The sequence below is a fragment of the Lissotriton helveticus genome, chromosome 1_1, assembly GCF_964261635.1.
Source record: "Lissotriton helveticus chromosome 1_1, aLisHel1.1, whole genome shotgun sequence".
Lineage (NCBI taxonomy): Eukaryota > Metazoa > Chordata > Amphibia > Caudata > Salamandridae > Lissotriton > Lissotriton helveticus.
Genome location: NC_136057.1, coordinates 218,572,403 through 218,592,957, shown reverse-complemented (window position 1 = coordinate 218,592,957; position 20,555 = coordinate 218,572,403). Strand labels below are relative to the sequence as shown.

The following is a 20,555-nucleotide window of genomic DNA, read 5'->3' as shown; positions in this document are numbered from 1 at the left end:
TGGGAATTTCCTCTTGGGCATAGATTATGCAATGTTTTCAAAGCAAACAGTCTCTGTTTAAGTAGACTTTCTTTCACTGCCATTTTGGTACATGTTTCTGGTGATGCAGACGCAGGCATTGCTTGTTACTGTTTCAATTAGTTAAAAAATAAGAGGCGGGATAAAATTGACCCAGCTGGTGTTTGAACACAAAGCCTTTGAATGCTTTTGCTACATTCGTCTAGGACTCCAAGCCGCTATCCATTGCACTAGAGATCCGACCTGATTCAACACGGTGATCAGAGATTCACAAATAAAAAGATGACCTATCAGCTGTTGACCAACTTTATCAAGTTAATCAGACACTACCTTACATTTTGAACATTGAATTGGGTAAAAGATAATCAACATGTCAAACTACATGATACAGTTTGGGTAAGACTTCTTAACCCTTGTCAAAGAATGTAGAAGACAGATGGGTATGTAATGACTCGATTAAGACTTTTTTGAAACATCTCTAATAGGACTCCCCATTCATTGGATCCTGAAAAGAGAATGCAATTGATATACCTTTTTCTTTAACCAAGCCGCCTGAACAGGGACTTGAAGCCTGGGCCCTCAGATTAAAAGTCAGATGCTCTCCCGACTGAGCTATCCAGGCTCGGAAAGGGCGCTCCACAAAATGACCTTATCAACATTTGGAAGTGTCCCGACTATCACTACGTTTCTTAAGATGGTTGCCGGTATTAAGTACTGAATACGCGGAATATAATAATGAATTGGTACTTCAAGCATTTGAAATCTCTTCAGTTAATTTAACCCTATTGTAAGTCCTGAAATTGCTACTATCTCATTTTTTTTTGCTGACTTAGAATTCATATGTTTTTATTGACATTGTAAAATTAAGGAAGGGCCCAAAATCTTACTTCTGAGTAAATTACATTTTCATAAGTACAGCTGCCAATTTCCTCTTCTGCAAAGATTGCGTAACTTGAATCGTATCTATTTAAAATAGACTTCCTTTCACTGCCCTTTTTGGTGAAGCAGAAGCATGCATGCACTGTTTATTACTCTTTTAAACAGTTATGAAATAAATAGGGATAAAACTGACTCTGGTGGGATTCGAACCCACAACCTTTGAATATCTTTTTTACATTCACCTAGAAGTCCAATGCGCTATCCATTGCGCCACAGAGCCAATACGCTCTCATGAGGTGCAGAGATATTCTGAAATGAAATAATGTTGATCAGCTTTATAAAGTTCATTTTATACTATAACCATGGATTTATTTTGAATTTTGAATTGGGGAAATTATATTCACCGTCTCAAGTTACATGATACCTTAGGTAAATCTACGTACGACTTAAGTTTAGTCAAATGGCACATGATATATGAGGCAGATGTGCATTTCACAACTCCATGAAAGACGTTTTTGCAATTTTAGTAATGGAATATCTTATTCGTCATGCAGGGGAACACAAAAAGAGCATCCAATTAGAGTAATTTTTCTTTAAAGGAAGCAACCGCCTGAACAGGGACTTGAACCCTGGACCCTCAGATTAAAAGTCTGATGCTCTACCGACTGAGCTATCCAGGCTCTGCTATACTCTGTCTTAAAATCAGCTAAACAAATGTGGACGTACACTGACCTACACTCTGTGTATTAATATGGTTACATACATTAGCAATCAAATTTGTAGAGTTTAATAACAAATTGATGTTTTAACCCCTTCCATGCTCATGACGAGCTCAGCTCGTCGTGCAGTACACTTGTCGTGTGCTTATGACGAGCTGAGCTCGTCATGAACAATGGATTTACAGATCATTCAGCACAGGAGGAAAATCTCCTGTAGCATTGAAGGTGTTAAGCATTTGATATTTCAGCAGCACACGTAATCCATTTTAAATCCTGAAATTTGGACTATCTCATTTTCGGCTGACTTAGAAATCATGTGTCTAAAATGACATTGTGAAATCAATAAAGTGCCAAATACCATTACTACCTACTAAATTACATTTTCAGCAGTATCTTTGGGAATTTCCTCTTGGGCATAGATTATGCAATGTTTTCAAAGCAAACAGTCTCTGTTTAAGTAGACTTTCTTTCACTGCCATTTTGGTACATGTTTCTGGTGATGCAGACGCAGGCATTGCTTGTTACTGTTTCAATTAGTTATAAAATAAGAAGAGGGGTAAAATTGACCCAGCTGGTGTTTGAACGCAAAGCCTTTGAATGCTTTTGCTACATTCGTCTAGGACTCTAAGCCGCTATCCATTGCACTAGAGATCCGACCTGATTCAACACGGTGATCAGAGATTCACAAATAAAAAGATGACCTATCAGCTGTTGACCAACTTTATCAAGTTAATGGGACACTACCTTGCATTTTGAACATTGAATTGGGTAAAAGATAATCAACATGTCAAACTACATGATACAGTTTGGGTAAGACTTCTTAACCCTTGTCAAAGAATGTAGAAGACAGATGGGTATGTAATGACTCGATTAAGACTTTTTTGAAACATCTCTAATAGGACTCCCCATTCATTGGATCCTGAAAAGAGAATGCAATTGATATACCTTTTTCTTTAACCAAGCCGCCTGAACAGGGACTTGAAGCCTGGGCCCTCAGATTAAAAGTCAGATGCTCTCCCGACTGAGCTATCCAGGCTCGGAGAGGGCGCTCCACAAAATGACCTTATCAACATTTGGAAGTGTCCCGACTATCACTACGTTTCTTAAGATGGTTGCCGGTATTAAGTACTGAATACGCGGAATATAATAATGAATTGGTACTTCAAGCATTTGAAATCTCTTCAGTAAATTTAACCCTATTGTAAGTCCTGAAATTGCTACTATCTCATTTTTTTTGCTGACTTAGAATTCATATGTTTTTATTGACATTGTAAAATTAAGGAAGGGCCCAAAATCTTACTTCTGAGTAAATTACATTTTCATAAGTACAGCTGCCAATTTCCTCTTCTGCAAAGATTGCGTAACTTGAATCGTATCTATTTAAAATAGACTTCCTTTCACTGCCCTTTTTGGTGAAGCAGAAGCATGCATGCACTGTTTATTACTCTTTAAAACAGTTATGAAATAAATAGGGATAAAACTGACTCTGGTGGGATTCGAACCCACAACCTTTGAATATCTTTTTTACATTCACCTAGAAGTCCAATGCGCTATCCATTGCGCCACAGAGCCAATACGCTCTCACGAGGTGCAGAGATATTCTGAAATGAAATAATGTTGATCAGCTTCATGAAGTTCATTTGATACTATAACCATGGATTTATTTTGAATTTTGAATTGGGGAAATTATATTCACCGTCTCAAGTTACATGATACCTTAGGTAAATCTACGTACGACTTAAGTTTAGTCAAATGGCACATGATATATGAGGCAGATGTGCATTTCACAACTCCATGAAAGACGTTTTTGCAATTTTAGTAATGGAATATCTTATTCGTCATGCAGGGGAACACAAAAAGAGCATCCAATTAGAGTAATTTTTCTTTAAAGGAAGCAACCGCCTGAACAGGGACTTGAACCCTGGACCCTCAGATTAAAAGTCTGATGCTCTACCGACTGAGCTATCCAGGCTCTGCTATACTCTGTCTTAAAATCAGCTAAACAAATGTGGACGTACACTGACCTACACTCTGTGTATTAATATGGTTACATATATTAGCAATCAAATTTGTAGAGTTTAATAACAAATTGATGTTTTAACCCCTTCCATGCTCATGACGAGCTCAGTCGTCGTGCAGTACACTTGTCGTGTGCTTATGACGAGCTGAGCTCGTCATGAACAATGGATTTACAGATCATTCAGCACAGGAGGAAAATCTCCTGTAGCATTGAAGGTGTTAAGCATTTGATATTTCAGCAGCACACGTAATCCATTTTAAATCCTGAAATTTGTACTATCTCATTTTCGGCTGACTTAGAAATCATGTGTCTAAAATGACATTGTGAAATCAATAAAGTGCCAAATACTATTACTACCTACTAAATTACATTTTCAGCAGTATCTTTGGGAATTTCCTCTTGGGCATAGATTATGCAATGTTTTCAAAGCAAACAGTCTCTGTTTAAGTAGACTTTCTTTCACTGCCATTTTGGTACATGTTTCTGGTGATGCAGACGCAGGCATTGCTTGTTACTGTTTCAATTAGTTAAAAAATAAGAGGAGGGATAAAATTGACCCAGCTGGTGTTTGAACACAAAGCCTTTGAATGCTTTTGCTACATTCGTCTAGGACTCCAAGCCGCTATCCATTGCACTAGAGATCCGACCTGATTCAACACGGTGATCAGAGATTCACAAATAAAAAGATGACCTATCAGCTGTTGACCAACTTTATCAAGTTAATCAGACACTACCTTACATTTTGAACATTGAATTGGGTAAAAGATAATCAACATGTCAAACTACATGATACAGTTTGGGTAAGACTTCTTAACCCTTGTCAAAGAATGTAGAAGACAGATGGGTATGTAATGACTCGATTAAGACTTTTTTGAAACATCTCTAATAGGACTCCCCATTCATTGGATCCTGAAAAGAGAATGCAATTGATATACCTTTTTCTTTAACCAAGCCGCCTGAACAGGGACTTGAAGCCTGGGCCCTCAGATTAAAAGTCAGATGCTCTCCCGACTGAGCTATCCAGGCTCGGAGAGGGCGCTCCACAAAATGACCTTATCAACATTTGGAAGTGTCCCGACTATCACTACGTTTCTTAAGATGGTTGCCGGTATTAAGTACTGAATACGCGGAATATAATAATGAATTGGTACTTCAAGCATTTGAAATCTCTTCAGTAAATTTAACCTTATTGTAAGTCCTGAAATTGCTACTATCTCATTTTTTTTGCTGACTTAGAATTCATATGTTTTTATTGACATTGTAAAATTAAGGAAGGGCCCAAAATCTTACTTCTGAGTAAATTACATTTTCATAAGTACAGCTGCCAATTTCCTCTTCTGCAAAGATTGCGTAACTTGAATAGTATCTATTTAAAATAGACTTCCTTTCACTGCCCTTTTTGGTGAAGCAGAAGCATGCATGCACTGTTTATTACTCTTTAAAACAGTTATGAAATAAATAGGGATAAAACTGACTCTGGTGGGATTCGAACCCACAACCTTTGAATATCTTTTTTACATTCACCTAGAAGTCCAATGCGCTATCCATTGCGCCACAGAGCCAATACGCTCTCATGAGGTGCAGAGATATTCTGAAATGAAATAATGTTGATCAGCTTTATAAAGTTCATTTGATACTATAACCATGGATTTATTTTGAATTTTGAATTGGGGAAATTATATTCACCGTCTCAAGTTACATGATACCTTAGGTAAATCTACGTACGACTTAAGTTTAGTCAAATGGCACATGATATATGAGGCAGATGTGCATTTCACAACTCCATGAAAGACGTTTTTGCAATTTTAGTAATGGAATATCTTATTCGTCATGCAGGGGAACACAAAAAGAGCATCCAATTAGAGTAATTTTTCTTTAAAGGAAGCAACCGCTTGAACAGGGACTTGAACCCTGAACCCTCAGATTAAAAGTCTGATGCTCTACCGACTGAGCTAACCAGGCTCTGCTATACTCTGTCTTAAAATCAGCTAAACAAATGTGGACGTACACTGACCTACACTCTGTGTATTAATATGGTTACATATATTAGCAATCAAATTTGTAGAGTTTAATAACAAATTGATGTTTTAACCCCTTCCATGCTCATGACGAGCTCAGCTCGTCGTGCAGTACACTTGTCGTGTGCTTATGACGAGCTGAGCTCGTCATGAACAATGGATTTACAGATCATTCAGCACAGGAGGAAAATCTCCTGTAGCATTGAAGGTGTTAAGCATTTGATATTTCAGCAGCACACGTAATCCATTTTAAATCCTGAAATTTGTACTATCTCATTTTCGGCTGACTTAGAAATCATGTGTCTAAAATGACATTGTGAAATCAATAAAGTGCCAAATACTATTACTACCTACTAAATTACATTTTCAGCAGTATCTTTGGGAATTTCCTCTTGGGCATAGATTATGCAATGTTTTCAAAGCAAACAGTCTCTGTTTAAGTAGACTTTCTTTCACTGCCATTTTGGTACATGTTTCTGGTGATGCAGACGCAGGCATTGCTTGTTACTGTTTCAATTAGTTAAAAAATAAGAGGCGGGATAAAATTGACCCAGCTCGTGTTTGAACACAAAGCCTTTGAATGCTTTTGCTACATTCGTCTAGGACTCCAAGCCGCTATCCATTGCACTAGAGATCCGACCTGATTCAACACGGTGATCAGAGATTCACAAATAAAAAGATGACCTATCAGCTGTTGACCAACTTTATCAAGTTAATCAGACACTACCTTACATTTTGAACATTGAATTGGGTAAAAGATAATCAACATGTCAAACTACATGATACAGTTTGGGTAAGACTTCTTAACCCTTGTCAAAGAATGTAGAAGACAGATGGGTATGTAATGACTCGATTAAGACTTTTTTGAAACATCTCTAATAGGACTCCCCATTCATTGGATCCTGAAAAGAGTATGCAATTGATATACCTTTTTCTTTAACCAAGCCGCCTGAACAGGGACTTGAAGCCTGGGCCCTCAGATTAAAAGTCAGATGCTCTCCCGACTGAGCTATCCAGGCTCGGAGAGGGCGCTCCACAAAATGACCTTATCAACATTTGGAAGTGTCCCGACTATCACTACGTTTCTTAAGATGGTTGCCGGTATTAAGTACTGAATACGCGGAATATAATAATGAATTGGTACTTCAAGCATTTGAAATCTCTTCAGTAAATTTAACCCTATTGTAAGTCCTGAAATTGCTACTATCTAATTTTTTTTGCTGACTTAGAATTCATATGTTTTTATTGACATTGTAAAATTAAGGAAGGGCCCAAAATCTTACTTCTGAGTAAATTACATTTTCATAAGTACAGCTGCCAATTTCCTCTTCTGCAAAGATTGCGTAACTTGAATCGTATCTATTTAAAATAGACTTCCTTTCACTGCCCTTTTTGGTGAAGCAGAAGCATGCATGCACTGTTTATTACTCTTTTAAACAGTTATGAAATAAATAGGGATAAAACTGACTCTGGTGGGATTCGAACCCACAACCTTTGAATATCTTTTTTACATTCACCTAGAAGTCCAATGCGCTATCCATTGCGCCACAGAGCCAATACGCTCTCATGAGGTGCAGAGATATTCTGAAATGAAATAATGTTGATCAGCTTTATAAAGTTCATTTGATACTATAACCATGGATTTATTTTGAATTTTGAATTGGGGAAATTATATTCACCGTCTCAAGTTACATGATACCTTAGGTAAATCTACGTACGACTTAAGTTTAGTCAAATGGCACATGATATATGAGGCAGATGTGCATTTCACAACTCCATGAAAGACGTTTTTGCAATTTTAGTAATGGAATATCTTATTCGTCATGCAGGGGAACACAAAAAGAGCATCCAATTAAAATAATTTTTCTTTAAAGGAAGCAACCGCCTGAACAGGGACTTGAACCCTGGACCCTCAGATTAAAAGTCTGATGCTCTACCGACTGAGCTATCCAGGCTCTGCTATACTCTGTCTTAAAATCAGCTAAACAAATGTGGACGTACACTGACCTACACTCTGTGTATTAATATGGTTACATATATTAGCAATCAAATTTGTAGAGTTTAATAACAAATTGATGTTTTAACCCCTTCCATGCTCATGACGAGCTCAGTCGTCGTGCAGTACACTTGTCGTGTGCTTATGACGAGCTGAGCTCGTCATGAACAATGGATTTACAGATCATTCAGCACAGGAGGAAAATCTCCTGTAGCATTGAAGGTGTTAAGCATTTGATATTTCAGCAGCACACGTAATCCATTTTAAATCCTGAAATTTGTACTATCTCATTTTCGGCTGACTTAGAAATCATGTGTCTAAAATGACATTGTGAAATCAATAAAGTGCCAAATACTATTACTACCTACTAAATTACATTTTCAGCAGTATCTTTGGGAATTTCCTCTTGGGCATAGATTATGCAATGTTTTCAAAGCAAACAGTCTCTGTTTAAGTAGACTTTCTTTCACTGCCATTTTGGTACATGTTTCTGGTGATGCAGACGCAGGCATTGCTTGTTACTGTTTCAATTAGTTAAAAAATAAGAGGAGGGATAAAATTGACCCAGCTGGTGTTTGAACACAAAGCCTTTGAATGCTTTTGCTACATTCGTCTAGGACTCCAAGCCGCTATCCATTGCACTAGAGATCCGACCTGATTCAACACGGTGATCAGAGATTCACAAATAAAAAGATGACCTATCAGCTGTTGACCAACTTTATCAAGTTAATCAGACACTACCTTACATTTTGAACATTGAATTGGGTAAAAGATAATCAACATGTCAAACTACATGATACAGTTTGGGTAAGACTTCTTAACCCTTGTCAAAGAATGTAGAAGACAGATGGGTATGTAATGACTCGATTAAGACTTTTTTGAAACATCTCTAATAGGACTCCCCATTCATTGGATCCTGAAAAGAGAATGCAATTGATATACCTTTTTCTTTAACCAAGCCGCCTGAACAGGGACTTGAAGCCTGGGCCCTCAGATTAAAAGTCAGATGCTCTCCCGACTGAGCTATCCAGGCTCGGAGAGGGCGCTCCACAAAATGACCTTATCAACATTTGGAAGTGTCCCGACTATCACTACGTTTCTTAAGATGGTTGCCGGTATTAAGTACTGAATACGCGGAATATAATAATGAATTGGTACTTCAAGCATTTGAAATCTCTTCAGTAAATTTAACCTTATTGTAAGTCCTGAAATTGCTACTATCTCATTTTTTTTGCTGACTTAGAATTCATATGTTTTTATTGACATTGTAAAATTAAGGAAGGGCCCAAAATCTTACTTCTGAGTAAATTACATTTTCATAAGTACAGCTGCCAATTTCCTCTTCTGCAAAGATTGCGTAACTTGAATAGTATCTATTTAAAATAGACTTCCTTTCACTGCCCTTTTTGGTGAAGCAGAAGCATGCATGCACTGTTTATTACTCTTTAAAACAGTTATGAAATAAATAGGGATAAAACTGACTCTGGTGGGATTCGAACCCACAACCTTTGAATATCTTTTTTACATTCACCTAGAAGTCCAATGCGCTATCCATTGCGCCACAGAGCCAATACGCTCTCATGAGGTGCAGAGATATTCTGAAATGAAATAATGTTGATCAGCTTTATAAAGTTCATTTGATACTATAACCATGGATTTATTTTGAATTTTGAATTGGGGAAATTATATTCACCGTCTCAAGTTACATGATACCTTAGGTAAATCTACGTACGACTTAAGTTTAGTCAAATGGCACATGATATATGAGGCAGATGTGCATTTCACAACTCCATGAAAGACGTTTTTGCAATTTTAGTAATGGAATATCTTATTCGTCATGCAGGGGAACACAAAAAGAGCATCCAATTAGAGTAATTTTTCTTTAAAGGAAGCAACCGCTTGAACAGGGACTTGAACCCTGAACCCTCAGATTAAAAGTCTGATGCTCTACCGACTGAGCTAACCAGGCTCTGCTATACTCTGTCTTAAAATCAGCTAAACAAATGTGGACGTACACTGACCTACACTCTGTGTATTAATATGGTTACATATATTAGCAATCAAATTTGTAGAGTTTAATAACAAATTGATGTTTTAACCCCTTCCATGCTCATGACGAGCTCAGCTCGTCGTGCAGTACACTTGTCGTGTGCTTATGACGAGCTGAGCTCGTCATGAACAATGGATTTACAGATCATTCAGCACAGGAGGAAAATCTCCTGTAGCATTGAAGGTGTTAAGCATTTGATATTTCAGCAGCACACGTAATCCATTTTAAATCCTGAAATTTGTACTATCTCATTTTCGGCTGACTTAGAAATCATGTGTCTAAAATGACATTGTGAAATCAATAAAGTGCCAAATACTATTACTACCTACTAAATTACATTTTCAGCAGTATCTTTGGGAATTTCCTCTTGGGCATAGATTATGCAATGTTTTCAAAGCAAACAGTCTCTGTTTAAGTAGACTTTCTTTCACTGCCATTTTGGTACATGTTTCTGGTGATGCAGACGCAGGCATTGCTTGTTACTGTTTCAATTAGTTAAAAAATAAGAGGCGGGATAAAATTGACCCAGCTCGTGTTTGAACACAAAGCCTTTGAATGCTTTTGCTACATTCGTCTAGGACTCCAAGCCGCTATCCATTGCACTAGAGATCCGACCTGATTCAACACGGTGATCAGAGATTCACAAATAAAAAGATGACCTATCAGCTGTTGACCAACTTTATCAAGTTAATCAGACACTACCTTACATTTTGAACATTGAATTGGGTAAAAGATAATCAACATGTCAAACTACATGATACAGTTTGGGTAAGACTTCTTAACCCTTGTCAAAGAATGTAGAAGACAGATGGGTATGTAATGACTCGATTAAGACTTTTTTGAAACATCTCTAATAGGACTCCCCATTCATTGGATCCTGAAAAGAGTATGCAATTGATATACCTTTTTCTTTAACCAAGCCGCCTGAACAGGGACTTGAAGCCTGGGCCCTCAGATTAAAAGTCAGATGCTCTCCCGACTGAGCTATCCAGGCTCGGAGAGGGCGCTCCACAAAATGACCTTATCAACATTTGGAAGTGTCCCGACTATCACTACGTTTCTTAAGATGGTTGCCGGTATTAAGTACTGAATACGCGGAATATAATAATGAATTGGTACTTCAAGCATTTGAAATCTCTTCAGTAAATTTAACCCTATTGTAAGTCCTGAAATTGCTACTATCTAATTTTTTTTGCTGACTTAGAATTCATATGTTTTTATTGACATTGTAAAATTAAGGAAGGGCCCAAAATCTTACTTCTGAGTAAATTACATTTTCATAAGTACAGCTGCCAATTTCCTCTTCTGCAAAGATTGCGTAACTTGAATCGTATCTATTTAAAATAGACTTCCTTTCACTGCCCTTTTTGGTGAAGCAGAAGCATGCATGCACTGTTTATTACTCTTTTAAACAGTTATGAAATAAATAGGGATAAAACTGACTCTGGTGGGATTCGAACCCACAACCTTTGAATATCTTTTTTACATTCACCTAGAAGTCCAATGCGCTATCCATTGCGCCACAGAGCCAATACGCTCTCATGAGGTGCAGAGATATTCTGAAATGAAATAATGTTGATCAGCTTTATAAAGTTCATTTGATACTATAACCATGGATTTATTTTGAATTTTGAATTGGGGAAATTATATTCACCGTCTCAAGTTACATGATACCTTAGGTAAATCTACGTACGACTTAAGTTTAGTCAAATGGCACATGATATATGAGGCAGATGTGCATTTCACAACTCCATGAAAGACGTTTTTGCAATTTTAGTAATGGAATATCTTATTCGTCATGCAGGGGAACACAAAAAGAGCATCCAATTAAAATAATTTTTCTTTAAAGGAAGCAACCGCCTGAACAGGGACTTGAACCCTGGACCCTCAGATTAAAAGTCTGATGCTCTACCGACTGAGCTATCCAGGCTCTGCTATACTCTGTCTTAAAATCAGCTAAACAAATGTGGACGTACACTGACCTACACTCTGTGTATTAATATGGTTACATATATTAGCAATCAAATTTGTAGAGTTTAATAACAAATTGATGTTTTAACCCCTTCCATGCTCATGACGAGCTCAGTCGTCGTGCAGTACACTTGTCGTGTGCTTATGACGAGCTGAGCTCGTCATGAACAATGGATTTACAGATCATTCAGCACAGGAGGAAAATCTCCTGTAGCATTGAAGGTGTTAAGCATTTGATATTTCAGCAGCACACGTAATCCATTTTAAATCCTGAAATTTGTACTATCTCATTTTCGGCTGACTTAGAAATCATGTGTCTAAAATGACATTGTGAAATCAATAAAGTGCCAAATACTATTACTACCTACTAAATTACATTTTCAGCAGTATCTTTGGGAATTTCCTCTTGGGCATAGATTATGCAATGTTTTCAAAGCAAACAGTCTCTGTTTAAGTAGACTTTCTTTCACTGCCATTTTGGTAAATGTTTCTGGTGATGCAGAAGCAGGCATTGCTTGTTACTGTTTCAATTAGTTATAAAATAAGAAGAGGGGTAAAATTGACCCAGCTGGTGTTTGAACGCAAAGCCTTTGAATGCTTTTGCTACATTCGTCTAGACTCTAAGCCGCTATCCATTGCACTAGAGATCCGACCTGATTCAACACGGTGATCAGAGATTCACAAATAAAAAGATGACCTATCAGCTGTTGACCAACTTTATCAAGTTAATGGGACACTACCTTGCATTTTGAACATTGAATTGGGTAAAAGATAATCAACATGTCAAACTACATGATACAGTTTGGGTAAGACTTCTTAACCCTTGTCAAAGAATGTAGAAGACAGATGGGTATGTAATGACTCGATTAAGACTTTTTTGAAACATCTCTAATAGGACTCCCCATTCATTGGATCCTGAAAAGAGAATGCAATTGATATACCTTTTTCTTTAACCAAGCCGCCTGAACAGGGACTTGAAGCCTGGGCCCTCAGATTAAAAGTCAGATGCTCTCCCGACTGAGCTATCCAGGCTCGGAGAGGGCGCTCCACAAAATGACCTTATCAACATTTGGAAGTGTCCCGACTATCACTACGTTTCTTAAGATGGTTGCCGGTATTAAGTACTGAATACGCGGAATATAATAATGAATTGGTACTTCAAGCATTTGAAATCTCTTCAGTAAATTTAACCCTATTGTAAGTCCTGAAATTGCTACTATCTCATTTTTTTTGCTGACTTAGAATTCATATGTTTTTATTGACATTGTAAAATTAAGGAAGGGCCCAAAATCTTACTTCTGAGTAAATTACATTTTCATAAGTACAGCTGCCAATTTCCTCTTCTGCAAAGATTGCGTAACTTGAATCGTATCTATTTAAAATAGACTTCCTTTCACTGCCCTTTTTGGTGAAGCAGAAGCATGCATGCACTGTTTATTACTCTTTAAAACAGTTATGAAATAAATAGGGATAAAACTGACTCTGGTGGGATTCGAACCCACAACCTTTGAATATCTTTTTTACATTCACCTAGAAGTCCAATGCGCTATCCATTGCGCCACAGAGCCAATACGTTCTCACGAGGTGCAGAGATATTCTGAAATGAAATAATGTTGATCAGCTTCATGAAGTTCATTTGATACTATAACCATGGATTTATTTTGAATTTTGAATTGGGGAAATTATATTCACCGTCTCAAGTTACATGATACCTTAGGTAAATCTACGTACGACTTAAGTTTAGTCAAATGGCACATGATATATGAGGCAGATGTGCATTTCACAACTCCATGAAAGACGTTTTTGCAATTTTAGTAATGGAATATCTTATTCGTCATGCAGGGGAACACAAAAAGAGCATCCAATTAGAGTAATTTTTCTTTAAAGGAAGCAACCGCCTGAACAGGGACTTGAACCCTGGACCCTCAGATTAAAAGTCTGATGCTCTACCGACTGAGCTATCCAGGCTCTGCTATACTCTGTCTTAAAATCAGCTAAACAAATGTGGACGTACACTGACCTACACTCTGTGTATTAATATGGTTACATACATTAGCAATCAAATTTGTAGAGTTTAATAACAAATTGATGTTTTAACCCCTTCCATGCTCATGACGAGCTCAGCTCGTCGTGCAGTACACTTGTCGTGTGCTTATGACGAGCTGAGCTCGTCATGAACAATGGATTTACAGATCATTCAGCACAGGAGGAAAATCTCCTGTAGCATTGAAGGTGTTAAGCATTTGAAATTTCAGCAGCACACGTAATCCATTTTAAATCCTGAAATTTGGACTATCTCATTTTCGGCTGACTTAGAAATCATGTGTCTAAAATGACATTGTGAAATCAATAAAGTGCCAAATACTATTACTACCTACTAAATTACATTTTCAGCAGTATCTTTGGGAATTTCCTCTTGGGCATAGATTATGCAATGTTTTCAAAGCAAACAGTCTCTGTTTAAGTAGACTTTCTTTCACTGCCATTTTGGTACATGTTTCTGGTGATGCAGACGCAGGCATTGCTTGTTACTGTTTCAATTAGTTAAAAAATAAGAGGAGGGATAAAATTGACCCAGCTGGTGTTTGAACACAAAGCCTTTGAATGCTTTTGCTACATTCGTCTAGGACTCCAAGCCGCTATCCATTGCACTAGAGATCCGACCTGATTCAACACGGTGATCAGAGATTCACAAATAAAAAGATGACCTATCAGCTGTTGACCAACTTTATCAAGTTAATCAGACACTACCTTACATTTTGAACATTGAATTGGGTAAAAGATAATCAACATGTCAAACTACATGATACAGTTTGGGTAAGACTTCTTAACCCTTGTCAAAGAATGTAGAAGACAGATGGGTATGTAATGACTCGATTAGGACTTTTTTGAAACATCTCTAATAGGACTCCCCATTCATTGGATCCTGAAAAGAGAATGCAATTGATATACCTTTTTCTTTAACCAAGCCGCCTGAACAGGGACTTGAAGCCTGGGCCCTCAGATTAAAAGTCAGATGCTCTCCCGACTGAGCTATCCAGGCTCGGAGAGGGCGCTCCACAAAATGACCTTATCAACATTTGGAAGTGTCCCGACTATCACTACGTTTCTTAAGATGGTTGCCGGTATTAAGTACTGAATACGCGGAATATAATAATGAATTGGTACTTCAAGCATTTGAAATCTCTTCAGTAAATTTAACCCTATTGTAAGTCCTGAAATTGCTACTATCTCATTTTTTTTGCTGACTTAGAATTCATATGTTTTTATTGACATTGTAAAATTAAGGAAGGGCCCAAAATCTTACTTCTGAGTAAATTACATTTTCATAAGTACAGCTGCCAATTTCCTCTTCTGCAAAGATTGCGTAACTTGAATCGTATCTATTTAAAATAGACTTCCTTTCACTGCCCTTTTTGGTGAAGCAGAAGCATGCATGCACTGTTTATTACTCTTTAAAACAGTTATGAAATAAATAGGGATAAAACTGACTCTGGTGGGATTCGAACCCACAACCTTTGAATATCTTTTTTACATTCACCTAGAAGTCCAATGCGCTATCCATTGCGCCACAGAGCCAATACGCTCTCACGAGGTGCAGAGATATTCTGAAATGAAATAATGTTGATCAGCTTCATAAAGTTCATTTGATACTATAACCATGGATTTATTTTGAATTTTGAATTGGGGAAATTATATTCACCGTCTCAAGTTACATGATACCTTAGGTAAATCTACGTACGACTTAAGTTTAGTCAAATGGCACATGATATATGAGGCAGATGTGCATTTCACAACTCCATGAAAGACGTTTTTGCAATTTTAGTAATGGAATATCTTATTCGTCATGCAGGGGAACACAAAAAGAGCATCCAATTAGAGTAATTTTTCTTTAAAGGAAGCAACCGCCTGAACAGGGACTTGAACCCTGGACCCTCAGATTAAAAGTCTGATGCTCTACCGACTGAGCTATCCAGGCTCTGCTATACTCTGTCTTAAAATCAGCTAAATAAATGTGGACGTACACTGACCTACACTCTGTGTATTAATATGGTTACATATATTAGCAATCAAATTTGTAGAGTTTAATAACAAATTGATGTTTTAACCCCTTCCATGCTCATGACGAGCTCAGCTCGTCGTGCAGTACACTTGTCGTGTGCTTATGATGAGCTGAGCTCGTCATGAACAATGGATTTACAGATCATTCAGCACAGGAGGAAAATCTCCTGTAGCATTGAAGGTGTTAAGCATTTGATATTTCAGCAGCACACGTAATCCATTTTAAATCCTGAAATTTGTACTATCTCATTTTCGGCTGACTTAGAAATCATGTGTCTAAAATGACATTGTGAAATCAATAAAGTGCCAAATACTATTACTACCTACTAAATTACATTTTCAGCAGTATCTTTGGGAATTTCCTCTTGGGCATAGATTATGCAATGTTTTCAAAGCAAACAGTCTCTGTTTAAGTAGACTTTCTTTCACTGCCATTTTGGTACATGTTTCTGGTGATGCAGACGCAGGCATTGCTTGTTACTGTTTCAATTAGTTAAAAAATAAGAGGAGGGATAAAATTGACCCAGCTGGTGTTTGAACACAAAGCCTTTGAATGCTTTTGCTACATTCGTCTAGGACTCCAAGCCGCTATCCATTGCACTAGAGATCCGACCTGATTCAACACGGTGATCAGAGATTCACAAATAAAAAGATGACCTATCAGCTGTTGACCAACTTTATCAAGTTAATCAGACACTACCTTACATTTTGAACATTGAATTGGGTAAAAGATAATCAACATGTCAAACTACATGATACAGTTTGGGTAAGACTTCTTAACCCTTGTCAAAGAATGTAGAAGACAGATGGGTATGTAATGACTCGATTAAGACTTTTTTGAAACATCTCTAATAGGACTCCCCATTCATTGGATCCTGAAAAGAGAATGCAATTGATATACCTTTTTCTTTAACCAAGCCGCCTGAACAGGGACTTGAAGCCTGGGCCCTCAGATTAAAAGTCAGATGCTCTCCCGACTGAGCTATCCAGGCTCGGAGAGGGCGCCCCACAAAATGACCTTATCAACATTTGGAAGTGTCCCGACTATCACTACGTTTCTTAAGATGGTTGCCGGTATTAAGTACTGAATACGCGGAATATAATAATGAATTGGTACTTCAAGCATTTGAAATCTCTTCAGTAAATTTAACCTTATTGTAAGTCCTGAAATTGCTACTATCTCATTTTTTTTGCTGACTTAGAATTCATATGTTTTTATTGACATTGTAAAATTAAGGAAGGGCCCAAAATCTTACTTCTGAGTAAATTACATTTTCATAAGTACAGCTGCCAATTTCCTCTTCTGCAAAGATTGCGTAACTTGAATAGTATCTATTTAAAATAGACTTCCTTTCACTGCCCTTTTTGGTGAAGCAGAAGCATGCATGCACTGTTTATTACTCTTTAAAACAGTTATGAAATAAATAGGGATAAAACTGACTCTGGTGGGATTCGAACCCACAACCTTTGAATATCTTTTTTACATTCACCTAGAAGTCCAATGCGCTATCCATTGCGCCACAGAGCCAATACGCTCTCATGAGGTGCAGAGATATTCTGAAATGAAATAATGTTGATCAGCTTTATAAAGTTCATTTGATACTATAACCATGGATTTATTTTGAATTTTGAATTGGGGAAATTATATTCACCGTCTCAAGTTACATGATACCTTAGGTAAATCTACGTACGACTTAAGTTTAGTCAAATGGCACATGATATATGAGGCAGATGTGCATTTCACAACTCCATGAAAGACGTTTTTGCAATTTTAGTAATGGAATATCTTATTCGTCATGCAGGGGAACACAAAAAGAGCATCCAATTAGAGTAATTTTTCTTTAAAGGAAGCAACCGCTTGAACAGGGACTTGAACCCTGGACCCTCAGATTAAAAGTCTGATGCTCTACCGACTGAGCTATCCAGGCGCTGCTATACTCAGTCTTAAAATCAGCTAAACAAATGTGGACGTACACTGACCTACACTCTGTGTATTAATATGGTTACATATATTAGCAATCAAATTTGTAGAGTTTAATAACAAATTGATGTTTTAACCCCTTCCATGCTCATGACGAGCTCAGCTCGTCGTGCAGTACACTTGTCGTGTGCTTATGACGAGCTGAGCTCGTCATGAACAATGGATTTACAGATCATTCAGCACAGGAGGAAAATCTCCTGTAGCATTGAAGGTGTTAAGCATTTGAAATTTCAGCAGCACACGTAATCCATTTTAAATCCTGAAATTTGGACTATCTCATTTTCGGCTGACTTAGAAATCATGTGTCTAAAATGACATTGTGAAATCAATAAAGTGCCAAATACTATTACTACCTACTAAATTACATTTTCAGCAGTATCTTTGGGAATTTCCTCTTGGGCATAGATTATGCAATGTTTTCAAAGCAAACAGTCTCTGTTTAAGTAGACTTTCTTTCACTGCCATTTTGGTACATGTTTCTGGTGATGCAGACGCAGGCATTGCTTGTTACTGTTTCAATTAGTTAAAAAATAAGAGGAGGGATAAAATTGACCCAGCTGGTGTTTGAACACAAAGCCTTTGAATGCTTTTGCTACATTCGTCTAGGACTCCAAGCCGCTATCCATTGCACTAGAGATCCGACCTGATTCAACACGGTGATCAGAGATTCACAAATAAAAAGATGACCTATCAGCTGTTGACCAACTTTATCAAGTTAATCAGACACTACCTTACATTTTGAACATTGAATTGGGTAAAAGATAATCAACATGTCAAACTACATGATACAGTTTGGGTAAGACTTCTTAACCCTTGTCAAAGAATGTAGAAGACAGATGGGTATGTAATGACTCGATTAAGACTTTTTTGAAACATCTCTAATAGGACTCCCCATTCATTGGATCCTGAAAAGAGAATGCAATTGATATACCTTTTTCTTTAACCAAGCCGCCTGAACAGGGACTTGAAGCCTGGGCCCTCAGATTAAAAGTCAGATGCTCTCCCGACTGAGCTATCCAGGCTCGGAGAGGGCGCTCCACAAAATGACCTTATCAACATTTGGAAGTGTCCCGACTATCACTACGTTTCTTAAGATGGTTGCCGGTATTAAGTACTGAATACGCGGAATATAATAATGAATTGGTACTTCAAGCATTTGAAATCTCTTCAGTAAATTTAACCTTATTGTAAGTCCTGAAATTGCTACTATCTCATTTTTTTTGCTGACTTAGAATTCATATGTTTTTATTGACATTGTAAAATTAAGGAAGGGCCCAAAATCTTACTTCTGAGTAAATTACATTTTCATAAGTACAGCTGCCAATTTCCTCTTCTGCAAAGATTGCGTAACTTGAATAGTATCTATTTAAAATAGACTTCCTTTCACTGCCCTTTTTGGTGAAGCAGAAGCATGCATGCACTGTTTATTACTCTTTAAAACAGTTATGAAATAAATAGGGATAAAACTGACTCTGGTGGGATTCGAACCCACAACCTTTGAATATCTTTTTTACATTCACCTAGAAGTCCAATGCGCTATCCATTGCGCCACAGAGCCAATACGCTCTCATGAGGTGCAGAGATATTCTGAAATGAAATAATGTTGATCAGCTTTATAAAGTTCATTTGATACTATAACCATGGATTTATTTTGAATTTTGAATTGGGGAAATTATATTCACCGTCTCAAGTTACATGATACCTTAGGTAAATCTACGTACGACTTAAGTTTAGTCAAATGGCACATGATATATGAGGCAGATGTGCATTTCACAACTCCATGAAAGACGTTTTTGCAATTTTAGTAATGGAATATCTTATTCGTCATGCAGGGGAACACAAAAAGAGCATCCAATTAGAGTAATTTTTCTTTAAAGGAAGCAACCGCTTGAACAGGGACTTGAACCCTGGACCCTCAGATTAAAAGTCTGATGCTCTACCGACTGAGCTATCCAGGCGCTGCTATACTCAGTCTTAAAATCAGCTAAACAAATGTGGACGTACACTGACCTACACTCTGTGTATTAATATGGTTACATATATTAGCAATCAAATTTGTAGAGTTTAATAACAAATTGATGTTTTAACCCCTTCCATGCTCATGACGAGCTCAGCTCGTCGTGCAGTACACTTGTCGTGTGCTTATGACGAGCTGAGCTCGTCATGAACAATGGATTTACAGATCATTCAGCACAGGAGGAAAATCTCCTGTAGCATTGAAGGTGTTAAGCATTTGAAATTTCAGCAGCACACGTAATCCATTTTAAATCCTGAAATTTGGACTATCTCATTTTCGGCTGACTTAGAAATCATGTGTCTAAAATGACATTGTGAAATCAATAAAGTGCCAAATACTATTACTACCTACTAAATTACATTTTCAGCAGTATCTTTGGGAATTTCCTCTTGGGCATAGATTATGCAATGTTTTCAAAGCAAACAGTCTCTGTTTAAGTAGACTTTCTTTCACTGCCATTTTGGTACATGTTTCTGGTGATGCAGACGCAGGCATTGCTTGTTACTGTTTCAATTAGTTAAAAAATAAGAGGAGGGATAAAATTGACCCAGCTGGTGTTTGAACACAAAGCCTTTGAATGCTTTTGCTACATTCGTCTAGGACTCCAAGCCGCTATCCATTGCACTAGAGATCCGACCTGATTCAACACGGTGATCAGAGATTCACAAATAAAAAGATGACCTATCAGCTGTTGACCAACTTTATCAAGTTAATCAGACACTACCTTACATTTTGAACATTGAATTGGGTAAAAGATAATCAACATGTCAAACTACATGATACAGTTTGGGTAAGACTTCTTAACCCTTGTCAAAGAATGTAGA

The 20,555-nt window shown here is 37.4% G+C and overlaps 16 non-coding genes across 16 annotated transcripts; all 16 read right to left on the bottom strand.

The window, feature by feature from the left end:
• Window positions 1-1,086: 1,086 nt before the first annotated feature.
• Window positions 1,087-1,177, bottom strand: TRNAR-UCU (transfer RNA arginine (anticodon UCU)). The gene is given in 2 exon segments: window positions 1,087-1,122; window positions 1,141-1,177. It is a non-coding gene; the product is annotated as a tRNA-Arg (tRNA).
• Window positions 1,178-1,504: 327 nt separating this feature from the next.
• TRNAK-UUU (transfer RNA lysine (anticodon UUU)) lies at window positions 1,505-1,577 on the bottom strand. The gene has a single exon. It is a non-coding gene; the product is annotated as a tRNA-Lys (tRNA).
• A 1,520-nt stretch (window positions 1,578-3,097) lies between these two features.
• Window positions 3,098-3,188, bottom strand: TRNAR-UCU (transfer RNA arginine (anticodon UCU)). The gene is given in 2 exon segments: window positions 3,098-3,133; window positions 3,152-3,188. It is a non-coding gene; the product is annotated as a tRNA-Arg (tRNA).
• A 327-nt stretch (window positions 3,189-3,515) lies between these two features.
• Window positions 3,516-3,588, bottom strand: TRNAK-UUU (transfer RNA lysine (anticodon UUU)). Its single transcript has one exon. It is a non-coding gene; the product is annotated as a tRNA-Lys (tRNA).
• Window positions 3,589-5,107: 1,519 nt separating this feature from the next.
• Window positions 5,108-5,198, bottom strand: TRNAR-UCU (transfer RNA arginine (anticodon UCU)). Its single transcript is given in 2 exon segments — window positions 5,108-5,143; window positions 5,162-5,198. It is a non-coding gene; the product is annotated as a tRNA-Arg (tRNA).
• Window positions 5,199-7,118: 1,920 nt separating this feature from the next.
• TRNAR-UCU (transfer RNA arginine (anticodon UCU)) lies at window positions 7,119-7,209 on the bottom strand. The gene is given in 2 exon segments: window positions 7,119-7,154; window positions 7,173-7,209. It is a non-coding gene; the product is annotated as a tRNA-Arg (tRNA).
• A 327-nt stretch (window positions 7,210-7,536) lies between these two features.
• On the bottom strand, window positions 7,537-7,609 carry TRNAK-UUU (transfer RNA lysine (anticodon UUU)). Its single transcript has one exon. It is a non-coding gene; the product is annotated as a tRNA-Lys (tRNA).
• A 1,519-nt stretch (window positions 7,610-9,128) lies between these two features.
• TRNAR-UCU (transfer RNA arginine (anticodon UCU)) lies at window positions 9,129-9,219 on the bottom strand. Its single transcript is given in 2 exon segments — window positions 9,129-9,164; window positions 9,183-9,219. It is a non-coding gene; the product is annotated as a tRNA-Arg (tRNA).
• A 1,920-nt stretch (window positions 9,220-11,139) lies between these two features.
• Window positions 11,140-11,230, bottom strand: TRNAR-UCU (transfer RNA arginine (anticodon UCU)). The gene is given in 2 exon segments: window positions 11,140-11,175; window positions 11,194-11,230. It is a non-coding gene; the product is annotated as a tRNA-Arg (tRNA).
• A 327-nt stretch (window positions 11,231-11,557) lies between these two features.
• TRNAK-UUU (transfer RNA lysine (anticodon UUU)) lies at window positions 11,558-11,630 on the bottom strand. Its single transcript has one exon. It is a non-coding gene; the product is annotated as a tRNA-Lys (tRNA).
• A 1,518-nt stretch (window positions 11,631-13,148) lies between these two features.
• TRNAR-UCU (transfer RNA arginine (anticodon UCU)) lies at window positions 13,149-13,239 on the bottom strand. Its single transcript is given in 2 exon segments — window positions 13,149-13,184; window positions 13,203-13,239. It is a non-coding gene; the product is annotated as a tRNA-Arg (tRNA).
• Window positions 13,240-13,566: 327 nt separating this feature from the next.
• TRNAK-UUU (transfer RNA lysine (anticodon UUU)) lies at window positions 13,567-13,639 on the bottom strand. The gene has a single exon. It is a non-coding gene; the product is annotated as a tRNA-Lys (tRNA).
• Window positions 13,640-15,159: 1,520 nt separating this feature from the next.
• Window positions 15,160-15,250, bottom strand: TRNAR-UCU (transfer RNA arginine (anticodon UCU)). Its single transcript is given in 2 exon segments — window positions 15,160-15,195; window positions 15,214-15,250. It is a non-coding gene; the product is annotated as a tRNA-Arg (tRNA).
• Window positions 15,251-15,577: 327 nt separating this feature from the next.
• Window positions 15,578-15,650, bottom strand: TRNAK-UUU (transfer RNA lysine (anticodon UUU)). Its single transcript has one exon. It is a non-coding gene; the product is annotated as a tRNA-Lys (tRNA).
• A 1,520-nt stretch (window positions 15,651-17,170) lies between these two features.
• TRNAR-UCU (transfer RNA arginine (anticodon UCU)) lies at window positions 17,171-17,261 on the bottom strand. The gene is given in 2 exon segments: window positions 17,171-17,206; window positions 17,225-17,261. It is a non-coding gene; the product is annotated as a tRNA-Arg (tRNA).
• Window positions 17,262-19,181: 1,920 nt separating this feature from the next.
• On the bottom strand, window positions 19,182-19,272 carry TRNAR-UCU (transfer RNA arginine (anticodon UCU)). The gene is given in 2 exon segments: window positions 19,182-19,217; window positions 19,236-19,272. It is a non-coding gene; the product is annotated as a tRNA-Arg (tRNA).
• Window positions 19,273-20,555: the final 1,283 nt, after the last annotated feature.